Source organism: Gigantopelta aegis, chromosome 9 (assembly GCF_016097555.1).
Source record: "Gigantopelta aegis isolate Gae_Host chromosome 9, Gae_host_genome, whole genome shotgun sequence".
Lineage (NCBI taxonomy): Eukaryota > Metazoa > Mollusca > Gastropoda > Neomphalida > Peltospiridae > Gigantopelta > Gigantopelta aegis.
Genome location: NC_054707.1, coordinates 79,501,058 through 79,526,436, shown reverse-complemented (window position 1 = coordinate 79,526,436; position 25,379 = coordinate 79,501,058). Strand labels below are relative to the sequence as shown.

The following is a 25,379-nucleotide window of genomic DNA, read 5'->3' as shown; positions in this document are numbered from 1 at the left end:
CCCGGGGGTGGGGGACTCGACGCCGACCGCCTCGAAGGAGTTGGAACGGGAGACGCACGCCGTGGAGTCTCGCAGATCGCTGTGTCCAACTGCGGCATCGACTGGACCACTGGCTCAGTCTGTTCAGATAAATATGCGTCGGCTGGCACTGATTCGTCGGGTCCCGGTGGTGGGGGCGGCAACGCAGACAGGACCGCCGCTGGCGGTTGAGCAGCCAGTTTTGGCCCCCCGAGCCATCCCTGGTGCAGGTTTCCTCTTCCCTTCCTCTTCGGCGTGTTCGTTACCGCGTCGCTATACACCAAAGTCACGGTTGCCCGTGAGCCAATGTAAGCGACGCGGTACTCCAACAAAGAGCCGTAGCTTGCAATAAGTCCCCCCCCCCCACCCCCCCCCAGGTGGGAACTCGAGAGAGAGAGCAGAGCGACACGTCTTTCCTCATCGAAGGCATAGCAGCAAGCCAGTCGTATCAAGCTTGATTCCATGGACAGTCATCCTCACCCTGTCGCAGACAACCACAAATAACTAATTAAGCAAACACCCAGTTGAAAGTAGTCTATCACGATAAACCTTGGTTTATTTTCTTTAAAATAGCTTAAAATATTAATACGTCTAATAAAAATTCCCGAAAGCTGATTTTAATACATGTTCTACGAAACGCGGCGCTTCTAATGCTACCAAAATAAACACACCCAGACCAAGATACTTGTAATTTTCACCGATACAATTGGATCCTTATAATATGGCACAAAGCAAGCATGACTGCAAATCGATTCATTAATAAGTCATTTTTAGAATGTCAACAATTAAATGCAATGAACAACTTGTGCACATGTATATGTATGCAGATATCAATTTAATTATTTATTTACTTGTTTGTTCTTTTCTTTCGTTCTTTATTTCTTCATTTATAGATTTTTTTTAAAATAATAATTTATTTTAATTTGTGGATGGTATTAAATGGTATACGTTCTACAAACAATAAAAAAAAAAAAAAGTAATAGTGATCAGACAGTTTGCAATTACTAATTATGGCTTATTTCAATAATGTAACAAAATATATATGTTATGCATTGATACAATAATTATACCTATGGTTATGGGTACCTTTTTGTCAATAATCCAAATTTAAGAATAATAATTCTGGTTTTGAAAACTGATTCCCTCCCTGCAGTATACATACGTTTATAAATGTTTGAAATAATTTAATAAATAATCCAAAATTATCCATTATGTCTTTCAATGAATGAAATCGGTATGGTTGTAAAATAAAGTGCATAACTTCATGGTGGTAACATCATTTCATTATTTGTGTAGATTTGTGGAAATGTAATCATGATTGTAATCATGCTTGCTAGACAATGTATTCGCAATCGTAATCGATTACTTTCAATTATCTTGTAATCGTAATCGTGACTTTCAAAAGAAATCGTAATCGTAATCGATTACTTTTGTCAAGTAATCGCCCCATCTCTGTATATATATATATATATATATATATATATATATATATATATATATATATATATATATATATATATATATATATATATATATATATATATATATATACAGGGCTTCTAGATTATGGTAGCCCCACTCCCATGGCTAGTGATATATAATGTTGGGCTAGTAAATAACTACTATTACCATGCCCGACAGCTAGTGAAAACAAATAGTTGTGAAATGCTGCATTTAAGTCTATTTTGTACATATGTATGAATATCCTGGCCCCACTGGTACCTCTCAAATCTTAATGTTTTTAAGCTCTATCTTCCTCTTTAGGTGCCATCTGATTATTAGTAGTAGTAAAACTGTATTTACTTTAAAGTAAAGTAGGGCTAGTGGATTTTTAATCATGGCTAGTAAATTAAAAAAATTACTGATCCCATGGCTAGAGGATTTTATAAAAATTCTAGAAGACCTGTATGTGTGTGTGTATATATATATATATATATATATATATATATATATATATATATATATATATATATATATATATATATATATATATATATATACATGGGCGTACGACCCGGGGGGCAGGGGGGCAATTGCCCGCCCCCCCCCCCCCTCCCAAATTCGGGCAAAACAGTGGGAAAACAGTGGGGAAAATTCGGGCAGTTTTTATCTGGGTAAAATTTCGGGCAAATCAACCCCTCCAGCCCCCCTAAATCAAAGAGTCCCCATACGCCCATGTATATATATATATATATATATATATATATAAATTCAAATGAAGCTTGTTATCGGTGTGCCACTAGAGTGCTCTATACTGTTACAGTAGAGCGGTTACACATATAATAATAACTTGGATATATTATACTTTGACTTCCATGGTTTATTTACATACAATACTGTTTCGTACAGGTCGCGATGTTTGTGCGAACCTGCACTCTTCAGTGCATAGACCAGAGTGATTTGTATAGAACATTAATTACGGCAACGTGTCTCTTCTAATCATGTTAAATTACTCAAGAGGTATTTGTCTTTGTGTCTACATTTGCTGACCAGTTCGTTTCGCTTATTCAAGGACGCCGTTGAGGGATTGCAAATAATAAAGTACTTCTCGCAAATACAAAGGCCGCAACGCTTCGACGCGTTCGAATAATGTGGGGCACGGCATAGAATTTTCCAACTGATTACGTACTCAATGTTGTTCTCTTTCAAGTGCCAGATATGTTTACTGAGTTCTGTGTCGTTGCGCTTCGTGCTGTGATTAAAAGAAGCCTTGTGGTTAGAATACCTCGCCTTGAAATCTGTCGCCGTTAACCCTACATAGGTCTCTATTTTATCCCCACAGGTCACTATGGCTTGGTACACAATGCTCTTAGCGAGGCATTCGCCCCCAAGTGGGCACACTGTGTTTTTAGGGCAGCTGCACTTTTTTTCTGTTTCGGTCTTTCTGTGGTTTCCCAGTTTCCTTTTGTTGTCGCTGTCAATAATTCGCGCCACATTAGGCATGCAGCTATATGACAGCTTGACTGTATTTCTGCTAAAGATCGTATCCATCTTATTGGATGGGGGGAAACACTTGTCGATAATTTTTAGGAACTCTTTGCCAACATTGGTCTTCACATTTCGGTCATAGGTTGGATTGTACCATATAATGTTTCGCTTTCGCAGTGAAGAGGAATCGTCCTTGAATAAGCAAAACGAACTGGTCAGCAAATGTAGACACAAAGACAAATACCTCTTGAGTAATTTAACATGATCTATGCACTGAAGAGTGCAGGTTCGCACAAACATCGCGAACTGTACGAAACAGTATTGTATGTAAATAAACCATGGAAGTCAAAGTATAATATATCCAAGTTATTATTATATATATATATATATATATATATATATATAAAACTGATGAAAAGAAAGTATACCAATTATCTTTGCCAACATTGGTCTTCACATTTCGGTCATAGGGTGGATTGTACCATATAATGTTTCGCTTTCGCAGTGAAGAGGAATCGTCCTTGAATAAGCGAAACGAACTGGTCAGCAAATGTAGACACAAAGACAAATACCTCTTGAGTAATTTAACATGATCTATGCACTGAAGAGTGCAGGTTCGCACAAACATCGCGAACTGTATGAAACAGTATTGTATGTAAATAAACCATGGAAGTCAAAGTATAATATATCCAAGTTATTATTATTATTATATATATATATATATATATATATATATATATATTATTATATATATATATATATATATATATATATATATATATATATATATATAAAACTGATGAAAAGAAAGTATACCAATTATTTTTATTATAAATAAACACAATACACGGTTCATGGAAGGTTAGATAGGTTCCAGTAGAGTTCGTTATAATGCAATCAATGACGAATAGTCGCACATTGCTGCGTTTGGGCGATGCCGCACGTGCAAAATTAGTTTATTCATCAAATTTATACTGCACGAGAAACATGATACTCTTACACATACGGGTGTAAAAAAAAAAGGTGTCATTGCTTAGAATCGTAGAAACTGAGGCCCGGTCTCTGTTGACGGCTCAAAGCAGCTAGGTTTAAACCTTCGGTCAAGATAACTAAGCCTAGTTAATAATAAACCATGATTCATTTCAGATCCTATTTCACGTGCGAAATCATTATCTCGCTCAACTAAACCAGGCTGTTCCATGAAGCGGACGTTTCATGTACCCCTTCATATGTTCATGTTTTGTTTCTTTTTACCAGTAATGACAGCCCGTAGTAACAATTATACCTTATATGAACGAGAAATACTTATTTCTATTATTAGTGAACATAGGGATGTTGTCGAGGATAAAAAAAAAAAAAACCCAACAAACAGCAGAAGTAACAGGGAAATAGAACGTGCGTGGACGACAATAACCACTAAATTCAATGCAATTCAAGGCACCCGAAATCGTACAACTAAACAATTAAAAGGATGCTGGAAAATAGTCGCCGAGTCTTGCATCAAAACAGCAAAGATGTATAATATTGTTCTAAAGACTTTGCTAGAAAAGAGAACTGATTCATATTCTGCAGTTATAGTTGGATACTCTAGAAAACATACCGACTTTCAAACTTACAGACAATCTGTATATTCAATATTGTCGATATATATATAAAAAAATGTTTTGTTTAACAACACCACTAGAACACACTGATTAATTAATCATCGGCTGTTGGATGTCAAACGTTTGGTAATTCTAACACGTTTTCAGACGAAAGTCGGTACACTTTCCATTAGTAGCAAGATATGTTTATATGCACTTTCCCACAAACAGGACAGCACATATCATGGCCATTGTCTATACCAGTCGTGGGACAGAAAATCCCTAACATTTTAGTAACTCATTAAAGCATATTCAAGTAATAAAAAACACTTTATAACAAGATGTTAAAACATTTATGACCAATTTTCTAATTACGAATTGTTACAAACCTAGGCTACATGTGACCTTGGGAGGGGTAAAAAAAATGATGCTAAACGCATGTGTTATAGATCTTTGGAAAGGTATTCTAAAGCATAACATGGCAGGAATGGTTTCGTATTGAATTTCAAAAATAATATTTTATCAACCCCCCCCCCCACACACACACACACACACACATACACACTGCTGTTGAAAAATGTTTGTTTCGTAACATCTATCTCGTCTCCAGATAATGTATTCCCTGTGTCATGCTGCAATGACTAAAATGGTGCGACAGTTAGCACGGTTTGCATTTGCTATACTCATGGAAGTTAAATCCGAAACCTCAACGTGACCAATAGTTGTTGCATAAGTGTAATGTTATGGCCCCTCTTTATACGTTGTAATTGATTACGAAAGATAATTTCCAAGTTATGCACACCTTCTTTGGTAAAACGGAACCGCTGCAGAAATTCTTCGTCACTATATACATCAAATGGGTTAAACTGTAATCTAAAAACACGCGGTATGTTGAATATATGCCTATTTTCTAGCATTATTTCCATATTGTCAACGTCCGAGTGCGCCATATTTCCATGGATCAAGGCCGTAAACGCCCGATTTGGAGGTTTAACTTGAACCTGGTTCAAGAAGATTTTGATCCAAGATTCAAATTTGATTTGCAACGAGAAATGAGAATTTTAGTTGAGCCGAGTTTGAACCGAATTTAAACCGCGAATCAGGTTTAAACCGGCGACGAGAAATCGGCCCTGAGAGTCGTCAGCCAGTGAGAGTCTACTGAATATTCATGAGCAAACGGTTGATCGACATCGAGATTTTACGACATCGAGTAATGTTCTGGTGTATATATATAAATTATTCCAACTGTAGATATTAATGTAACAAGTATTTAATAATATGCAGTGTGGTTAATAAATTGTGTAATTGAATGTTACGTAGCGTATATCAATGTCGTTGTTTGTTGTTTTCCTACTCTTCTTCTGTGGGATAATCCCGCCGATATTTTGATGAATTTTACACCAGTGGTTACGGTTATGTAAACGTCAAAATTGTAATGCACGTCTGTACAACTTAATTTCATAAAGAAATAAACAAACAACAACAACAAAAATCATTCAACAACTACAGAATATATAATTTAAAATAATTACTGTATAAATGAGTACAGGTCAAACCGATTAGAAAAATGTTGTCAATTATAATTATTTGTAATAACAATTGTCCTAAATAAAAATAATAACAACAACAACACAACAGTAGTTACGGTAGGTTTTAGGAAAATTATAAATTTAAGATTTCAGTAGGTTGGATTATAAATACATTATCTCACTACCAAGTACACATGAAGTCATCCACTGATGTAGTTAACAAAAGTAATCAATTATCTAAGTGATCAGAGTAGATTTCTGTTTCTTTATTTTTTTAAATATGATTTTTATTAAATAGATTTGAATAAAATGCCACTGAAGGTTCATTTACCTTTAATATACATACACATACATGTATATACATACATGCATACATACATACATACATACATGTTTCATGCACGTAAGCGGGATCGACCGCGTAGATTGTAGGCCCCATGCATATGGTCGAGTTAAAGAAACTTCCTTTTTATGGAAGCTTCGATAGCTCAGAGCGTATTGTGGTTAGTCTTGCAATTTGCGGGCGAATTGGTGCCACAGGTTCGAGTCCCAGCAACGGCATGGGACAATTTTTGAGGCCAGAAAGGATTTAATTATCCCCTGCGCCAGTGCGTTAATATCTATGTATGTAATAGTCAACCTCGACATACATATAATATATAGATATTCATACATCAATACATACTAGTCAGTGCCAGGTCTGCCCACTGTTTCTTGCACGTAAGCGGGATCGACCGCGTAGATTGTAGGCCCCATGCATATGGTTGAGTTAAAACTTCGTTTTTATGGAAGCTTCGATAGCTCAGAGCGTATCGTGGTTAGTCTTGCAATTTGCGGGCGAATCGGTGCCACAGGTTCGAGTCCCAGCAACGGCATGGGACAATTTTTGAGGCCAGAAAGGATTTAATTATCCCCTGCGCCAGTGCGTTAATATCTATGTATGTAATAGTCAACTCGACATACATACAATATATAGATATTCATACATCAATGCATACATACATACACACACACACACACACACACACACATATACATACGTGCTTGTGTGTGAGTGTGAGTGTGTGTGTGTGTAACCGGCCTCAGTGGCACAGTGGTTAAGCCATCGGACTACAGGCTGGTAGGTACAGGGTTCGCAACCCCGTACCTGCTCCAGCCCAGAGCAAGTTCTTAAGGACTCAATGCATAGGTGGTAAGGCTACTACACCCTCTTCTCTCTCCCTAACCACTAACCAAATAACAACTAACCCACTGTCCTGGACAGACAGCCCAAATAGCTGAGGCGTGTGCCCAAGACAGCGTGCTTGAACCTTAATTGGATATAAGCACGGAAATAAGTTGAAATAAATGTGTGCATGTGTGAAATACATATGTATAAGTAAATACTGAGGGTTTTTTGTTTAACGACACCACTAGAGCACAATGATTCATTGGATGTCAAACATTTGGTAATTCTGACATATAGTCTTAGAGAGGAAACCCACTATATTTTTTCATTAGTAGCAGGTAATATTTTATATGCACCATACCTGATATACATGTACCAGTTGTGGTGCACTGGCTGTAATAAGAAATAGCACAATGGTCCAATAAAAATGGATCGATCCTTTACCAGTGGGCTACGTTCGGCCCCTCCAATTTTTGTAGACACTGCAAATTAAATATGAATATGAATTATTCATCAACTATCTAACTGATCAGGGTAGATTTCCATTTTATTACATATGTGCATTTACATTTCCATTAAAATTATATTATTATTTTTTAAGTTGATGTGAATAATTTTATTGTATGTTTACTACCCATGTCAGTGGTAGTTTTCAGAAAAACAGAGACGTAACATTTCAAAAGTTTGGATTTTATGGTACTTAACTACCGAGGGTACATGGATATCATCCACGGAGGGTAGTTTTCCTTTAATATGTCATATTACATTACACATATGTTGGCTAATGTATATTTCAGCTACGTAAAAACCGTTTAATGTAGACATGACAATTCAATATGAATGTGATGGCTTAATCTATTATTTAACTGATCAGGGTAGATATTTTTTTTCATGTGTGAAAGTTTGATTTTTTTTGTTTGATTTTTTTTGTAACAAGATGTCAATAATCTTACTGCATATTTACTATCTATGTCAGAAGTGGTTTTCAGAAAAGATGACTCTTAAAATTTCAAAAGCGTGGATTTTACCATACTTAACAACCGAGGGTACATGGACATCATCCACCGAGGGTAGTTTTCCTTTAATATGTTATATTACATTACACATGTTTTTTTTGTTTTTTGTTTTTTTAAATATTTATTTTCCCCAGTCCATTCTGACCATGTCAAAGTTGGGGAGCCTTGAATTCATGGCCTTACATCAAAGTAATATAATTTATATACAAGTACATATATCTAATTTGCTGTATAATAATGTTATATAGTCATATATAACAATTTGATATATAAATGCATTTGTAATGTTTCTACCGGCCTCGGTGGCGTCGTGGCAGGCCATCGGTCTACAGGCTGGTAGGTACTGGGTTCAGATCCCAGTCGAGGCATGGAATTTTTAATCCAGATACCGACCCAAACCCTGAGTGAGTGCTCCGCAAGGCTCAATGGGTAGGTGTAAACCACTTGCACCGACCAGTGATCCATAACTGGTTCAACAAAGGCCATGGTTTGTGCTATCCTGCCTGTGGGAAGCGCAAATAAAAGATCCCTTGCTGCTAATCGGAAGAGTAGTCCATGTAGTGGCGACGGCGGGTTTCCTCTCAAAATCTGTGTGGTCCTTAACCATATGTCTGACGCCATATAACCGTAAATAAAATGTGTTGAGTGCGTCGTTAAATAAAACATTTCTTTCTTTCGTACGTACGAAATTATTACACTGATATTCCAAACACTGATATTCCAAACAATAACCTGTATTTAGTGCATGCATGTTATTTAAGTCGTTATAAAATTGTGTCGGTCGGAGACATCTGACAATGGCAGCAAACACAGGACAGACCTTTTACAGGTACACCCTGCTGACTTGTGTGACATTTTATATCACATTCCACAGCGAGGAGTGCGTCGTTAAATAAAACACTTCTTTCTTCTTTTTTTTGTAATGTTTCTGTATAAATTAAAGATAGGTAAAAAACAAAACAAATTGCTATGATGAATGGAAAGGACTGGGAAATATAGGAGAAGAAGAAAGAAGATATAATGGTTAAAATACATAATAATAAATTGATAAATAAATAAATAAATAAATAAGCAAACAAACAAACAAACAAAAAAGAAGAAAGAAGATATAATGGTTAAAATACATAATAATAAATTGATAAATAAACAAACAAACAAACAAACAAAATAAACAAAATAAATAAATAAATAAACAAATAAAATAAATAAATACATGGGGGGTGTAAATCTATACTAGTGCGAAACGAAAAAGACCTGGAATTCGAAACAAGCTATTGTTAGGAAATACGTTTCAGTCAAAGAGATTAAGCCATGGTGTCCATTGTTGATTAAAAATTTCGTAATTGCAATTCTTATATAAAATAAATCTTTCTATTTCAAACTTGTTTCACAAAATGTTTTTAACTCCATTGATATTTATTTTATTTTTTCTGTACTTTCATACAGTAAATATAATATTTAATGTTGATAATTAACCAATTTACAAAGTTACTATTTTCGTTATTGATCTTACCAAACATAACAATATCTTGACTAAAAATAATGTCAATTCCTAACAAGTTATATTACATTACACATATGTTGGCTAATGTATATTTCAGCTACGTAAACACCTTCTCATGTAGACACGACAATTCAATATGAATGTGATGGCTTAATCTATTATTTAACTGATCAGGGTAGATTTTGTTTTTTTTTTTTTTTGTTTTTTTTTTTGTAATATGATGTCAATAATCTTACTGCATATTTACTATCCATGTCAGGAGTGGTTTTTAGAAAAGATTACTCTTAAAATTTCAAAAGCGTGGATTTTACCATACTTAACTACTGAGGGTACATGGATATCATCCACCAAGGGTAGTTTTCTTTTAATATGTTATATTACATTACACATAATTATGTTGGCTAATGTATATTTCAGCTGAGTAAACACCTTCTAATGTAGACATGACAATTAAATATGTATATCATGGATTAATCCATTATCTAAATGATCCAAATTAAAAGAAATTATTATTATTATTATTTAAAAATATATGTGAATAACCTTATGGTACATGTATGTTTACTGTCAGTGCTAGGGATAGTTCTAGGAAAATGAGACACTTAAGATTTCAGTAGGTTGGATTTTACAGTACCCAACTACCGAGGGTACATTATTGTCCACCAAGGGTACTTTTCCCAAAAGATGTTATATTAATTTACATATTTGTTAACTAATGTATATTTCAGCTAAGTAAACACCTAATGTAGACACTATATGTGATAGATTAATCCATTATCTAAATGATCACTGTAGATGTCTAAATTGTATGTATTTTTTTAATTTTGTAATCAAATATATGTGAATAACCTTACAGTATGTTTACTATCCATGCTAGTAGTGGAGCGACTTAGCTGATCAATTGTGCACTTTTCTGTGAAAGCATGAACATTGGCAAATGGTTAGAGTAACCCAATACAAGGATATTTAGTCCAGGGTCCAATGGAAATTGCACCCTGTATGGCTGCCATCTTGAAATCCAAGATGGCCACCATTGTGGACCTGTTTTGTTTAATATCTCCTTAACTAATACACATATCGAGAGAGTTGAAATGCCTATACCCACATGTTTGGGGACTAGGAATCCAGTGGTGACAGAAGTGTTTGCAAATTGTGGCTGTCATCTGAAATCAAAGATGGTCGCCGTCCACATGCTATTTTGCCAATCTGATTAACAGCTCTACTGGGTCCGCCAGTAGATCTAACAGCATTGCGTGGACTCTCATGTCCAGGTGACATTTCATCTATAAATAACAATTTAAATATCGACCAATTACACTTCGTCTTTTATAGTATTATTCGGGAGCATACAAATTCTAAAAATATTGGGCAAGACTATTTATGCAATAGGCGACCTTGTTGGTCTATTTCAACACTGAAAAAACTGGGGGGAAAGTGCAGTAATAAACTCTGGATTGTATACTAGTATAAACAGATTTTATGGCTATACCATCACTGGGGTTTTTTTTGTGTTCAAACAAATTGTACATAAAATTTTATATTGAAATTAGTTTTCGGCATACTTCGTAATTCACCCGAATCATTTCGTATACCCTCGGCATAATCCCGAATGTTTTCAAATTCTTTTCAGATCACTGGCATGATTTTGCAAGTAAGGTTTTGATTGGTCGAATGAAAGGTCAACTGGACATGAGCTCCAATGGGCTGCTGTTAGATCCACATGTAATAGTGGAGCTAACTTTAATTAGATTGCTATTTTGCTCAATATCTCATTTAGTAGTAAAGATATCAATACAGATTTAACACCTAGACTGACATTTCAGAGGTCTAAGAATCCAATGGTGACATCGAATATATGGCTGTCATCTTGAAATCCAAGATGGCCACCATCCACAAGCTATTTTACTCAATATCTCATAAAATATAAAATATATCAATACAGTTTTAACACCTATAATAACATTAATCATCGGCTATTGTCACTATAGGTACTTGTGCGATCATACATCAAAATGACGAATCTTGCAATAATAGTGGTCATCCTGTTCTGTTATAAAGACAGGCAGCAGATTCTGAAATCAAAAAGTCTTAAATGAGTGGCAAGCAGTGTGGACCATACCACTAACAAGTCAGCTGGTGTGCAGGCAGAATTCATGGAATTTTCTGTAAGGAGACTGGAATTTTAGGTGATGGTAAAGATCTTGTCACAAAGGTAGTGTTGGACAGCTCAGTATTTTATATAGCGGAACTGACGGAAACAAGTGGACACTTATAAACAATGGGGAATGGGGAAAGCTAACATAATGGTAAGGAGATGGTATAAATATAATATAAAAAACCCAACCAGAATTACAGGTAGTGAAATGTTTAAGCAACACTTTGACAGCAAATTAGAATTTACATTGTCAAACCATTAACAAGCATAACTGAACACATTTTATTCTGACTGAGCACATTGAGTTTGCATCTTTTAATGTCAGGATACCAACTTTTAAGTATGTAAATACTGTCTGAGTTTCCAATAACAATTACATTGTATCTAATCACATTAAATATTTATTATAAGCAATTCCTTATTTTTATAAACCATAGTCAAACATTTAAAACAACAGAACATGTCGATTAGATTTGGATATCCAAAGATATGTATTTCAAAACAAAATTGTGGCCATTTTGAAAAATATGGCCCCACTCCACCCGTTGCCCACTAATTTTATATACTACCTATCATAGCATCTATATAAATATGTATGTATGTATGTATGCATGCATGCATGCATGTATGCATGTATGGATGTGTATATATATATATATATATATATATATATATATGTGTGTTTGTGTGTGTGTGTGTGTGTGTGTGTGTGTGTGTGTGTATCTACACTGTAAGCCTACAGTTTATGAGAATAAAGGTCATTGTCATTGTCTTTATCATAGTCTGGCAGAATTACCACTTGGGTGTGCAAAATTTGACACATAGTTGTTATCTATGGATTCTGACACTGTTGGGGATTCACATCAATAATCCACTGGGTGCCATCCTTGAGAAATTTGAAAACTCCAAGATGATGGCCAAGATGATAGCCAAATCAGAAAACAAAGAAGAACAATTTTTATATCTACCCCATGGTTTTAGGAGCCAGGAAAGACACTGGTGCCATCATAATTGGTGTCATCATAATTCATGAGGGTGGGTAATGCGTTCACTTTATGCACGGTTGGTGGGCCCATTGGGCTATTTCTCCTTCCAGCCAGTGCTCCACAACTGGTGTAACAAAGGCCGTGGTATGTACTATTCTGTCTGTGGGATGGTGCACATAAAAGATCCCTTGCTGCTAATCGAAAAGAGTAGCCCATGAAGTGGTGACAGCGGGTTTCTTCTCTCAGTATCTGTGTGGTCCTTAACCATATGTCTGATGCTATATAAGCATAAATAAAATGTGTTGAGTGTGTCGTTAAATAAAACATTTCCTTCCTTCATAATTCAGATTTCATAAATGGGTCACCTTAATACAAGATGGTTGCCAATATGGTGGTTCAAATGGAGAAAATGGCAATAAATTGCTTATCGTTTGATACAGAAAAGTAATTCTTGCATTTAACCCATGGTTTTAGGTATCAATGAACACAATGAAAGTAGTTCTTCTATACTTGTTAATTTTAATTTATTCAAGATGGCTACCAATATAAGTAATGAACCAAGGAAGGTGGAACTGTTAAAAGTAACAGTCACACAAAAGACTTGTTGGTTTAAAGAGGGTTACCTACATGTAATAATGAAAAACCAGCCTCGGTGGCGTAGTGGTTAAGCCATCAGACTACAGGCTGATAGGTACAGGGTTCGCAGCCCGGTACCAGCTCCAACTCAGAGCGAGTTCTTAAAGGCTCAATGGATAGGTGTAAGGCCACTACACCCTCTTCTCTCTCACTAACCAACTAACAACTAACCCACTGTCCTAGACAGACGGCCCAGATAGCTGAGGTGTGTGCCCAGGACAGCATGCTTGAACCTTAATTGGATATAAGCACAAAAATAAGTTGAAATGAAATGAATAATGAAACACTATATTAAAGTGACCCTTTATTGGGTTTTTTGTTTTCTCTCGGGTACTGTGTGTGTTGTTTAGTGAGCAGTTTAGTTTTGCCAGTTTGCAATGGAATTCAGTTTAACTGGTTTGGTTTTTTATTAATAAATAGCAAGTACTAGGCCACCTAAAATAATATTACATTGCAAATTAACAAAATTACATCATGCATACTACACCACACACAACACTACCAAATATCTTGCATTCTATTGGCCAAGAAAAGGTCACTGTAAAATAATATTACAATGCATTTTACATCTGTCAATCCATTCAGCTGATTGGGTTCTTTCTCGTTTCAACCAGTGCACCACAACTGGTCAAAGTTCATGGTATGTGCTTTCCTGTCTGTGGGAAAGTGCATATAAAATATCCCTTGCTGCAATAAGAAAAATGTAGCGGGTTTCCTTTGATGACTATATGAGTCAGAATTACCAAATGTTTGACATCCAGTAGCCTATGATTAAGTAATCAATGTGCTCTAGTGGTGTCTTTAAACAAAACAAACTTCTTCTTTATATCTGTCAAATTATTTTATTATTATTAATTGATTATCTTAAACCCACAAGTTTTTTTAATGACTGTGTTAATCATTTTACAAATATACAGTGGCACTTTATTTTTAACAGTTCTATCTCCTTAGGTACATTGCCTGTATTGGTTGGCATCTTGAAATAATTAAAATTAACTTGTATAGAAGAACTGAACTACTTTCATCATATTCCATGACCCCTAAAACCATGGGTTAGATGCAAGAATTACATTTTAGTACCGAATAATAAGGAAGTTATTGTAATTTTCTCAATTTGGACAACCGTATTACATGGCCCATTTAGTTAAATCTGAATTTTGATAGCACCATTGCCCTCCTTGGCTCCTACAACCATAGGGTAAATGCAATAATTTTTGTTTATCTGTCAATTTATAAGCAAGCTATAGCCATTTCCCTGATTTGGCCACCATTATGTCCGCCATCTTGGATTTTTCTTCAAGGGTGCCCAGGTGGCACCCAGTAGATTATTGATGTGCACCAAATTGTGCAGACTTTGAACCCAAATTGGCATTTGGCTATTCACTTTTTCTTCTGTTTTTTTAATTATAATAATAAAAAATAAAATAAAAAATTCTTATAATATATGGAATCTACCCTGATCATTTAGATAATGGATTAATCCATCATATACTTATTTAATTGTTAGTGTCTATAAGAATATATAAGAAGGTGTTTACTTAGCTGAAATATATATTAGCTAACAAACAAGTAAATTAATATATACCATATTTTGGGAAAAGTATCCTCCGTGGATGATCTTGTAACCCCGGTAGTTAGGTACTATAAAATCCACCCTATTGAAATCTTAAGTGTCTCATTTTCCTAGAACTATCCCTAGCAATGATAGTAAACATACAGTAAGGTTATTCACATATTATTAAATAAAAAAAAATAATAATAATAGTAATTTCTTATAATTTGGAAATCTAGCCATATCATTTGGATATTGGATTAATCCACCATATACATATTTAATTATTAGTGTCTACATAAGAAGGTGTTTACTTAGATAAAATATACAATAGTTAACAAAGAAAGGAAATATTTTATTTAACGATGCACTCAACACATTTTATTTACGGTTATATCGCATCAGACATATGGTTAAGGACCACAGATATAGAGAGAGAGGAAACCCACTGTCGCCACTTCATGGGCTACTCTTTTCGATTAGCAGCAAGGGATCTTTTATATGTACCATCCCACAGACAGGGTAGTACATACCACAGCCTTTGATATGCCAGTCATGCTGGAACGAGAAATCAATAGATACCAAATACTTAAATTAATATACCATACTAAGGAAAAAGTAGGCCTACACTCGGTGGATGATATTGTACCGTCGGTAGTTAGGTACTCTAAAATCTACACTATTGAAATCTTAAGTGTCTCAATTTCCTAAAACTATCCCTAGCACTGATAGTAAACATACAGTAAGGTTATTCACATATATTTAAAAAAATAATAATAATAACAATAAAAAAAAAAATAATAATTTCTTATAATTTAGAAACCTACCCTGATCATTTAGATAATGGATTAATCCATCATATACATATTTAATTATTAGTGTTTATATAAGAAGGTGTTTACTTAGCTGAAATATATATTAGCTAACAAATAAGTAAACTAATATACCATAGTTTGGGAAAAGTACCTTCGGTAGATGATCTTGTACCCTCGGTAGTTCGGTACCATAAAATCCACCCTATTAAAATCTTAAGTGTCTAATTTTCCTAGAACTATCCCTAGTACTGATAGTAAACATGAAGTACATTTATTCACAAATATTAAAAAATATTAATAATAAAAATAGAAAAAATAATAATAACTTGATATAATTTGAAAATCTACCCTTATTAGTTAGATAATGGATATACATATTTAATTATTAGTGTCTACATAAAGTGTTTACTTATCTGAAATATACAATAGCTAACAAATACATAAATTAATATACCATATTAAGGAAAAAGAAAGAAAGAAAGAAATGTTTTATTTAACAATGCACTACTCAACACATTTTATTTACGGTTATATGGCATCAGACATATGGTTAAGGACCACACAGATTTTGAGAGGAAACCCGCTGTCGCCACTACATGGGCTACTCTTTCCGATTAGCAGCAAGGGATCTTTTATTTGCGCTTCCCACAGGCAGGATAGCACAAACCATGGCCTTTGTTGAACCAGTTATGGATCACTGGTCGGTGCAAGTGGTTTACACCTACCCATTGAGCCTTGCGGAGCACTCACTCAGGGTTTGGAGTCGGTATCTGGATTAAAAATCTCATGCCTCGACTGGGATCTGAACCCAGTACCTACCAGCCTGTAGACCGATGGCCTACCACGACGCCACCAAGGCCAGTCTAAGGAAAAAGTTCCCTCAGTGGATGATCTTGTACTTTTGGTGGTTAAGGTACTCTAAAATACAGCCTATTAAATTCTTAAGTGTCTCATTTTCCTACAATTATTCCTAGCATGAATAGGAACATACAATAAGGTTATTCACATACCCGGTATATTTTTACAAAAATAAAGGAAGGAAGGAAATGTTTTATTTAACGATGCACTCAATACATTTTTATTTCTGGCTATATGGCGTCAAGACAGGAAGGGATCTTTTATATGCACCATCCGACAGACAGGATAGTACATACCATGACCTTTGTTACACCAGTTGTGGAGCACTGGCTGGAACAAGAAATAGCCCAATGGGTCCACCGACAGGGATTGATCCCAGACTTACCTCACATCAAGCGAATGCTTAATCTACTGGGCTATATCCCACCCCACAAAAATAGAAAATGAAAATTACAAATATCAAATTGTAAATCTACCCTGATCATTTACATAATGGATTAATCCATCATATTCATATTTAATTTTCAGTGTCTGCATAAGAAGGCATTTATTTAGCTGAAATTAACATTACATATAAAATGGAAAATCTACCCTGATAAAATTGAAATCTGAAGTTTATCATTTTTGCAAAATCTACCCCAGCATATATAGTACTTGTGCAGCTTTGGTGCAATCTAAAGCCCTGACATTAGCCAAATATCATGTACCACATTATTAGGTCAGTTGTTAGGTCATTTAACCCTCACCGTACCTGTAGGTGGTAGATTATGAATTAACCCACGATTATATATTAATTTTTACATATACTGTATATATATTCATGTTTACATATCTGATACAGATGTTACCCCCCCCCCCCCCCCCCCGAAAAAAAAAAAAAAACCCCCAAACCCACCCACCCCCCCAAAAAAAAACCCAACAAAACAAAAACAAACTATGCGATATATTATATTATTCATGTATTATTAATATTGTGTCACGTTTACAAACGATTAACTTTACAGTGTTGTTTGTAGTCTGATACATCTGTCATAAACTCAGTTGCTGAGTTGACGGCAGGTGTATCGGACTACGTAGGTACGTCAAAACATCGGAGGTACAGATTAGAAGAAAAAAAACACATTGAAAAACGCTGTTATAAAACTGATTTGTATCACTTAATATTTTATTAAATGCTCGTAACAATAACACAGATCTATATTTGACATAATTTACTAGGGAATTAGACCTACTCGTTCATATTTATGTTTATTTTCCGCGGAAACATATCAGACTGGTTTGTGACATGGGGCGTGGCCTACGAAAAAGGGCGTAGCTTAAAATCGCATTTCGCGAGATGTTACATCCTGGTGGCTACGATTAAGTATTTCCCTAGAACATGCCTCAGTCAACAGTAAAACACCAGAGAACATGGCAAGGCTAACTGCTGAAGAAAGAGAGAGCTATTGGTATGGTGCAGTTGGGTGAGTTATGTGGCAAGAATCCTGAATTGCACAAAATTGACTATCACCAGGTTGATACAGCGTTACAGGGTGACTGGCAGGACTGCAGACAGACCATGGAGTGGAAGATCCCGCGTCACAACAGCCAACGAGGACCGCCATCTCCGCATCTTACACTTACGTAACAGATTTCTCACTATGACATCATCTGCAGCGACTGGCCTTGGAAATGTCATCAGTCGTCACACTGTACGTCGTCGACTACGACAGCATGGTATCAGGGCCTATCGACCATTCACAGGGATGACACTGACGAGTCGACATTTACGTTGGGCACGTCAGTTTCAACATTGGCAACATCGGAACTGGCAACGTGTACTCTTTTTCTGATGAGAGCAGGTTCCAGTTATTCAGAACTGATGGCAGGACTCGGATATATCGACGTGCAGGAGAGAGAACAGCTCCGTGCTGTGTTCAGGAGACTGAACCGTTTGGTGGTGGATCTGTGATGGTTTGGGGCGGTATCTGTGGCCAACAGCGGACAGACCTTATTGTCATTGACGGAAATATGTCCGACGTCGGGTCCATGCTTGCATACTTGCACATGGTGTTTTAAGTAATTTATAGAAACAGATGTTCTTGAATTATTAGGATGTGTGACAGAATGATACTGGGAGTTTTAAGTAATCTATAGAAACGCATCTTATTGAATCATTAGGACGTGTAACAGAATGATACTGGGAGTTTTAAGTAATTTATAGAAACCGATGTTATTGAATCATTAGGACGTGTGACAGAATGATACTGGAGTTTTAAGTAATTTATAGAAACCGATGTTATTGAATCATTAGGACGTGTGACAGAATGATACTGGAGTTTTAAGTAATTTATAGAAACCGATGTTATTGAATCATTAGGACGTGTGACAGAATGATACTGGGAGTTTTAAGTAATCTATAGAAACCGATGTTATTGAATCATTAGGACGTGTGACAGAATGATACTGGGAGTTTTAAGTAATCTATAGAAACAGATGTTATTGAATCATTAGGGTCCTATGAGGGAAACTATTTCAAACAAGGTAGTCAGTTTTGTTCAAGAAAGTGTATGGACCCTGGAATTAATGAATGTTTAACGACACCCCAGCTTAAAATATATATCGGCTATTGAGAATTAATGAATAAATGGATGTTTAACGTCGCCCCAGATCAAAATATATATCGGTTATTAGGAATTAATGAATTAATTAATGTTTAACGACACCCCAGTTCAAAATATATAGTTGCTATTGAGAATGAATGAATGAATGAATGAATGAATGGATAAATGTTTAATGACACCCCAACTCAAAATATATATATATATATATATATATATATATATATATATATATATATATCGGCTATTGGGGATTAATGAATGAATGAATGAATGTTTAACGACACCCCAGCACAAAATACAGATCGGCTATTGGGTGTCAAACAAAGGTAAGTATATTGATATGGTTATCTCCTCCCAAAATAAATATAAATCTAGCACACAATACAAAGAGCTATGGGGAAATACAATACAAATATGATGGCAAGAACACCTTACAATTTTGTATAGAAATCAAAATGTTTTTAAAACTTTAAAATTAATTTTGGATGGAGTTTAAAATATTTTAATGTTTCTTTTACCAAAAATATATTTTCTCCGTCAGCTTTAGATGATTACACTCCACCAAAATGTCAGGGTACACTGGCAATGTTAACATTGAAGAGGAAAAAAAAGAAATGTTTTATTTAACGATGCACTCAACACATTGTATTTACGGTTATATGGCGTCAGACATATGGTTACGGACCACACAGATATTGAGAGAGGAAACCCGCTGTCGCCACTTCATGGGCTACTCTTTTCGATTAGCAGCAAATGATCTTTTATATGCACCATCCCATAGACAGGGTAGTACATACCACGGCCTTTGATATACCAGTCGTGGTGCACTGGCTGGAACGATATTGAGGAGGACCCTTGTTTAAAATAAATGAATGTGTTAAATGTGTACGACCGATACGAGCGTGACACAAGACCACTTCATCCTCCCTGCACCGTCTGCAGGGGACAGCTATTGGATGTTAGACAAACCTAAGTAAGGACCCCCACGAGTATTGTCATCGAGGGGTGGCTATATTCTCTTTGAGTTGTATCAGTGACAGTGACGAATACAGCACATATTGACTATGTATCTCAAACGTAGTTTTAATTAGTTTTAAAAGTCATGATCTGACATATTCGTTTTCCATTTTTATAATAAAGTTGGGTTTGGGGTTTGTTGTTGCTGCTGCTGCTGTTGTTGTTGTTGTTATTGTTATTACTGCTGTTGTTGTTGTTGTTGCCTCCTAAAACAAAACAACAAAACAAATACGAAACGTACTCTTTTTGTCTAGCGAAACAAAACGATATTATTGTGCTCCGATTTTTTTAATTTCCCCCGAACTACCCTACAATTATTTGTCTAGATAATGTGTATTTCATAATGGGTTCATTAACCACTTTGCATACAACTTGGTCAGTCAGTGTTTTGTTCTCGTTGTTTGGGTTGTTTTTTTCATTTGTGAAATCTTTCAGTAAAAAAATAGGCAGAAACACGTAATTGAGGCTAGTTCTTTGTATTAGTCATACAATAACTGGAAACAAAACAGGTCTTCCTCGGTCTTTCCCCTCTGAGGGATCTATGATGGAGATGATATTGAAACCAGTGAAATAGGAAATAAAGGTAGAGTTTCGCGATAAATTGTGGTTTTTTATATCATATAAATGAATTTCACTACATGTATACGTCCTGGGCTTTCATTAACATCCATATTATTACAGTTGATTATACATAACAATCACTTACCTTAAGATGGATACCCGTGAAGGAGTCCAAAAGTGCTTACGTATCTTGAATAGATGGATAACTGGTTGACCGAGTTCAGTAGATATCTAGGTAGAAAAGTACGGAAAATACCGATCATCTAAATAATCGTCATTTTCCGTGAAGTAATTTTATTCACTTGTGTACATATTACCGGCCTCGGTGGCGTCGTGGTTAGGCCATCGGTCTACAGGCTGGTAGGTACTGGGTTCGGATCCCAGTCGAGGAATGGGATTTTTAATCCAGATACCGATTCCAAACCCTGAGTGAGTGCTCCGCAAGTCTCACTGGGTAGGTGTAAACCACTTGCACCGACCAGTGCTCCATAACTGGTTCAACAAAGGCCATGGTTTGTGCTATCCTGCCTGTGGGAAGCGCAAATAAAAGATCCCTTGCTGCTAATTGGAAAGAGTAGCCCATGTAGTGGCGACAGCGTGTTTCCTCTCAAAATCTGTGTGGTCCTTAACCATATGTCTGACGCCATATAACCGTAAATAAAATGTGTTGAGTGCGTCGTTAAATAAAACATTTCTTTCTTTCTTTCTTTGTGTACATATTTTAATGTAGATTGGGCTTTTTAATTTACACTAAATATACGGTAAATAATACCGATGTTCTGGAACTGAATCTGTGAGTTACAAACAAAACCAAATGAATACAGATGTTCGGTGAATTGTTTTTCAGCAACCAGTCAAATATGAGTAGAGGTGTTGAAAATGTATGTAGTAGATTGTAACATATAGAATGGCCATAATAGCGTGACAAGAGTAGTTAATATAGAGAGGAATATCATGGGTTTGTAAACCGGCTTCGGTGGTGCCGTGGTTAAGCCATCGGACATACGGTTGGTAGGTACTGGGTTCGCAGCCCGGTACCGGCACCCACTCAGAGTGAGTTTTAACGACTCAATGGGTAGATGTGTAAGACCACTACACCCTCTTCTCTCTCACTAACCACTACCATACTGGTAGGTACAGGGTTCACAGCCCGGTACCGGCACCCACTCAGAGTGAGTTTTAACGACTCAGTGGGTAGGTGTAAGACCACTACACCCTCTTCTCTCTCACTAACCACTAACCCACTGGTAGGTACTGGGTTCACAGCACGGTACCGGCTCCCACTCAGTGTGTGTTTTAACGACTCAGTGGGTAGGCATAAGACCACTACACCCTCTTCTCTCTCACTAACCACTAACCCACTGGTAGGTACTGGGTTCACAGCCCGGTACCGGCTCCCACTCAGAGTGTGTTTTAACGACTCAGTGGGTAGGTGTAAGACCACTACACCCTCTTCTCTCTCACTAACCACTAACCCACTGGTAGGTACTGGGTTCACAGCACGGTACCGGCTCCCACTCAGAGTGTGTTTTAACGACTCAGTGGGTAGGTGTAAGACCACTACACCCTCTTCTCTCTCACTAACCACTACCATACTGGTAGGTACAGGGTTCACAGCCCGGTACCGGCACCCACTCAGAGTGAGTTTTAACGACTCAATGGGTAGGTATAAGACCACTACACCCTCTTCTCTCTCACTAACCACTACCATACTGGTAGGTACAGGGTTCACAGCCCGGTACCGGCACCTACTCAGAGTGAGTTTTAACGACTCAATGGGAAGATGTAAGACCACTACACCCTCTTCTCTCTCACTAACCACTAACCCACTGGTAGGTACAGGGTTCGCATCCCGGTACCGGCACCCACTCAGAGTGAGTTTTAACGACTCAATGGGTAGATGTAAGACCACTACACCCTCTTCTCTCTCACTAACCACTAACCCACTGGTAGGTACAGGGTTCACAGCCTGGTACCGGCTCCCACTCAGAGTGGGTTTTAACGACTCAGTGGGTAGGTGTAAGACCACTACACCCTCTTCTCTCTCACTAACCACTAACCCACTGGTAGGTACAGGGTTCGCAGCCTGGTACCGGCTCCCACTCAGAGTGGGTTTTAACGACTCAGTGGGTAGGTGTAAGACCACTACACCCTCTTCTCTCTCACTAACCACTAACCCACTGGTAGGTACCTTGTTCACAGCCCGGTACCGGCACCCACTCAGAGTGAGTTTTAACGACTCAGTGGGTAGGTATAAGACCACTACACCCTCTCACTAACCACTAACCCACTGGTAGGTACCTTGTTCACAGCCCGGTACCGGCCCCCACTCAGAGTGATTTTTAACGACTCAATGGGTAGGTATAAGACCACTACACCCTCTTCTCTCTTACTAACCACTACCATACTGGTAGGTACAGGGTTCACAGCCTGGTACCGGCACCCACTCAGAGTGAGTTTTAACGACTCAATGGGTAGGTATAAGACCACTACACCCTCTTCTCTCTCACTAACCACAACCACTACCACTAATAACTAACTTACTGTCCAGGACAGACAGCCCTGATAGTCGAGGTGTGTGCCCAGGATAGCGTGATTGAACCTCAACTGGATATAAGCAAGAAAATAAGTTCAAATCAAATGAAAATGAGTTTGTAGCCATTGTAACAAGTATTGAGTTACTATTAGACGTTTTAATTATTAAAAGTACATTATCATAATTGCCAGTGCCATATTTTAAAACGTTTTATATTTTATTCGATCCGACATGTAATCTTTATATTTTGTTATAAAATGTTTAGTCAGTACTAAATTATTTGTACTACGTCGTTTCGTTGTTGCCTTTTTATTGTTTTTTATGTTGTTGTTTTGGGTGAGGGATTGTTTTGTTTTGGGGGTGTTGCTGTTGTTGTTGTTGTTTTTTTTGTTTGGGGGGGGGGGGGGGGGGGGGGGGCTGGGGGGGGTAGATGGTTTTGCCAGTGCGGGGGTTCAATTCATAGTTTTTATTTTTATATTTTTGTTTTTGTTTTTACTTCTTTTATTCAATGGCAACAAATTCAGGATAGTCTTTTTTATAAATAAGTCGCAAAAATTAATACTTTCTTTGGTGAAAATGCAATTCTTGTTTGATACCTGACGAGTAATTAGCATGGTGATGATGATGATGATGATGATGATGTCGACAATGATGATGTAATATTTAACTAAGATTAAGTCACGCAGACTAATAAACTAATTCAGCATGGTCAGTAGCATTTCAGTTCATCTGTGGTCAGTTATTTAATATTGCATCCCTTGATCAACTTGCTTTTACTCAGTCGGTTGAGCGCTCGCCTGAGGTGCTTGCGTCACAGGATCGAACCACCTCAATGGATCCGTTAAACTGATTTGTTTGGGGTTTTCTCGTTTCAACTAGTGCACCACAACTGGTCAAAGTCCGTGGTATGTGCTTTTCTATCTGTGGGAAAGTGCATATAAAAGATCCCTTGCTGTTTTAAAAAATAAATGTAGCGGGTTTCCTCTGTTGAACACGATGGTAGGCAAACAAACCGCATTTTCATGACGGTAGAGATTGATTATAACGGTCGGCTGTTTCTCGTTCCTGCTGGTGCACCACGACTGGTATATATCAAAGGTCATGGTATGTGCTACCCTGTCTGTGGGATGGTGCATATAAAAGATCCCTTGCTACTAATGGAAACACGTGGCGGGTTTCCTGTCTAAGACTGTCAAAAATTACCAACTGTTTGACATCCAATAGCCAGTGGTTAATAAATAAATGTGCTCTAGAGGTGTCGTCAAACAACACAAACTTTATTAACTTGTTTTTTGACGTGGATTTTTTTTTTTTTTTTTCTGTCTTCACTACTAACACACCGATGACACGTCAAGGTCATTGTTGGCACGCCATGTCAAAACTGGTTCCTGCCATATTAAACTGTTGTGTAAACACAAACTTCAAACCAAGCAGTATTGCAAACCGTTTTTAGCTTTCTCGAATTATCACCACCGCAAGCATCGATTCCCTTTACACTCAAAAATGTTATTTCAATTTCCATAACCCTAACACAAAAGACAGTTATTCGCCTTCCAGAATTTGTATTTAATTAATGTAAAAGAAAAAGCCCAGACTGAATTTTTTTTTTCTGAAAGCAGAGTGTAAGTTTTTGTTTGGCCTTCGTGCACTGGTACTTAAATCGTTCAAAAAGGTTTTTGCTGTTGTTGTTGTTGTTGTTGTTTAACAACACCACTAGAGCACATTGATTACTTAATCATCGGCTATTGTATGTTAAACATTTGGTAAATCTAAGGAATTAGAGAAAACCTGCTATATTTGTCCTAATGCAGTAAGGGATCTTTTATATGCACTTTCGCGAAGGTAGGAAAGCACATACCACGGCCTCTGATCAGCTGTGGTGCACTGGTTGGAACGAGAGAAAAAAAAAGAATT

General features: G+C 36.8%; 1 protein-coding gene across 3 annotated transcripts in view; it reads right to left on the bottom strand.

Moving 5' to 3' along the window:
• Nucleotides 1-25,379, bottom strand: part of LOC121380570 (uncharacterized oxidoreductase YrbE-like) — a 75,189-nt gene that overhangs the window by 30,340 nt on the left and 19,470 nt on the right. The window contains exon 2 of one of the 3 annotated variants that reach the window (XM_041509449.1): nt 7,588-7,708. The exons of the other annotated variants lie outside the window; for them this stretch is intronic. The gene's annotated coding sequence lies outside the window, so the exon portion shown is untranslated. The remainder of the gene's footprint in view (nt 1-7,587; nt 7,709-25,379) is intronic. 3 annotated transcript variants of the gene reach the window in all.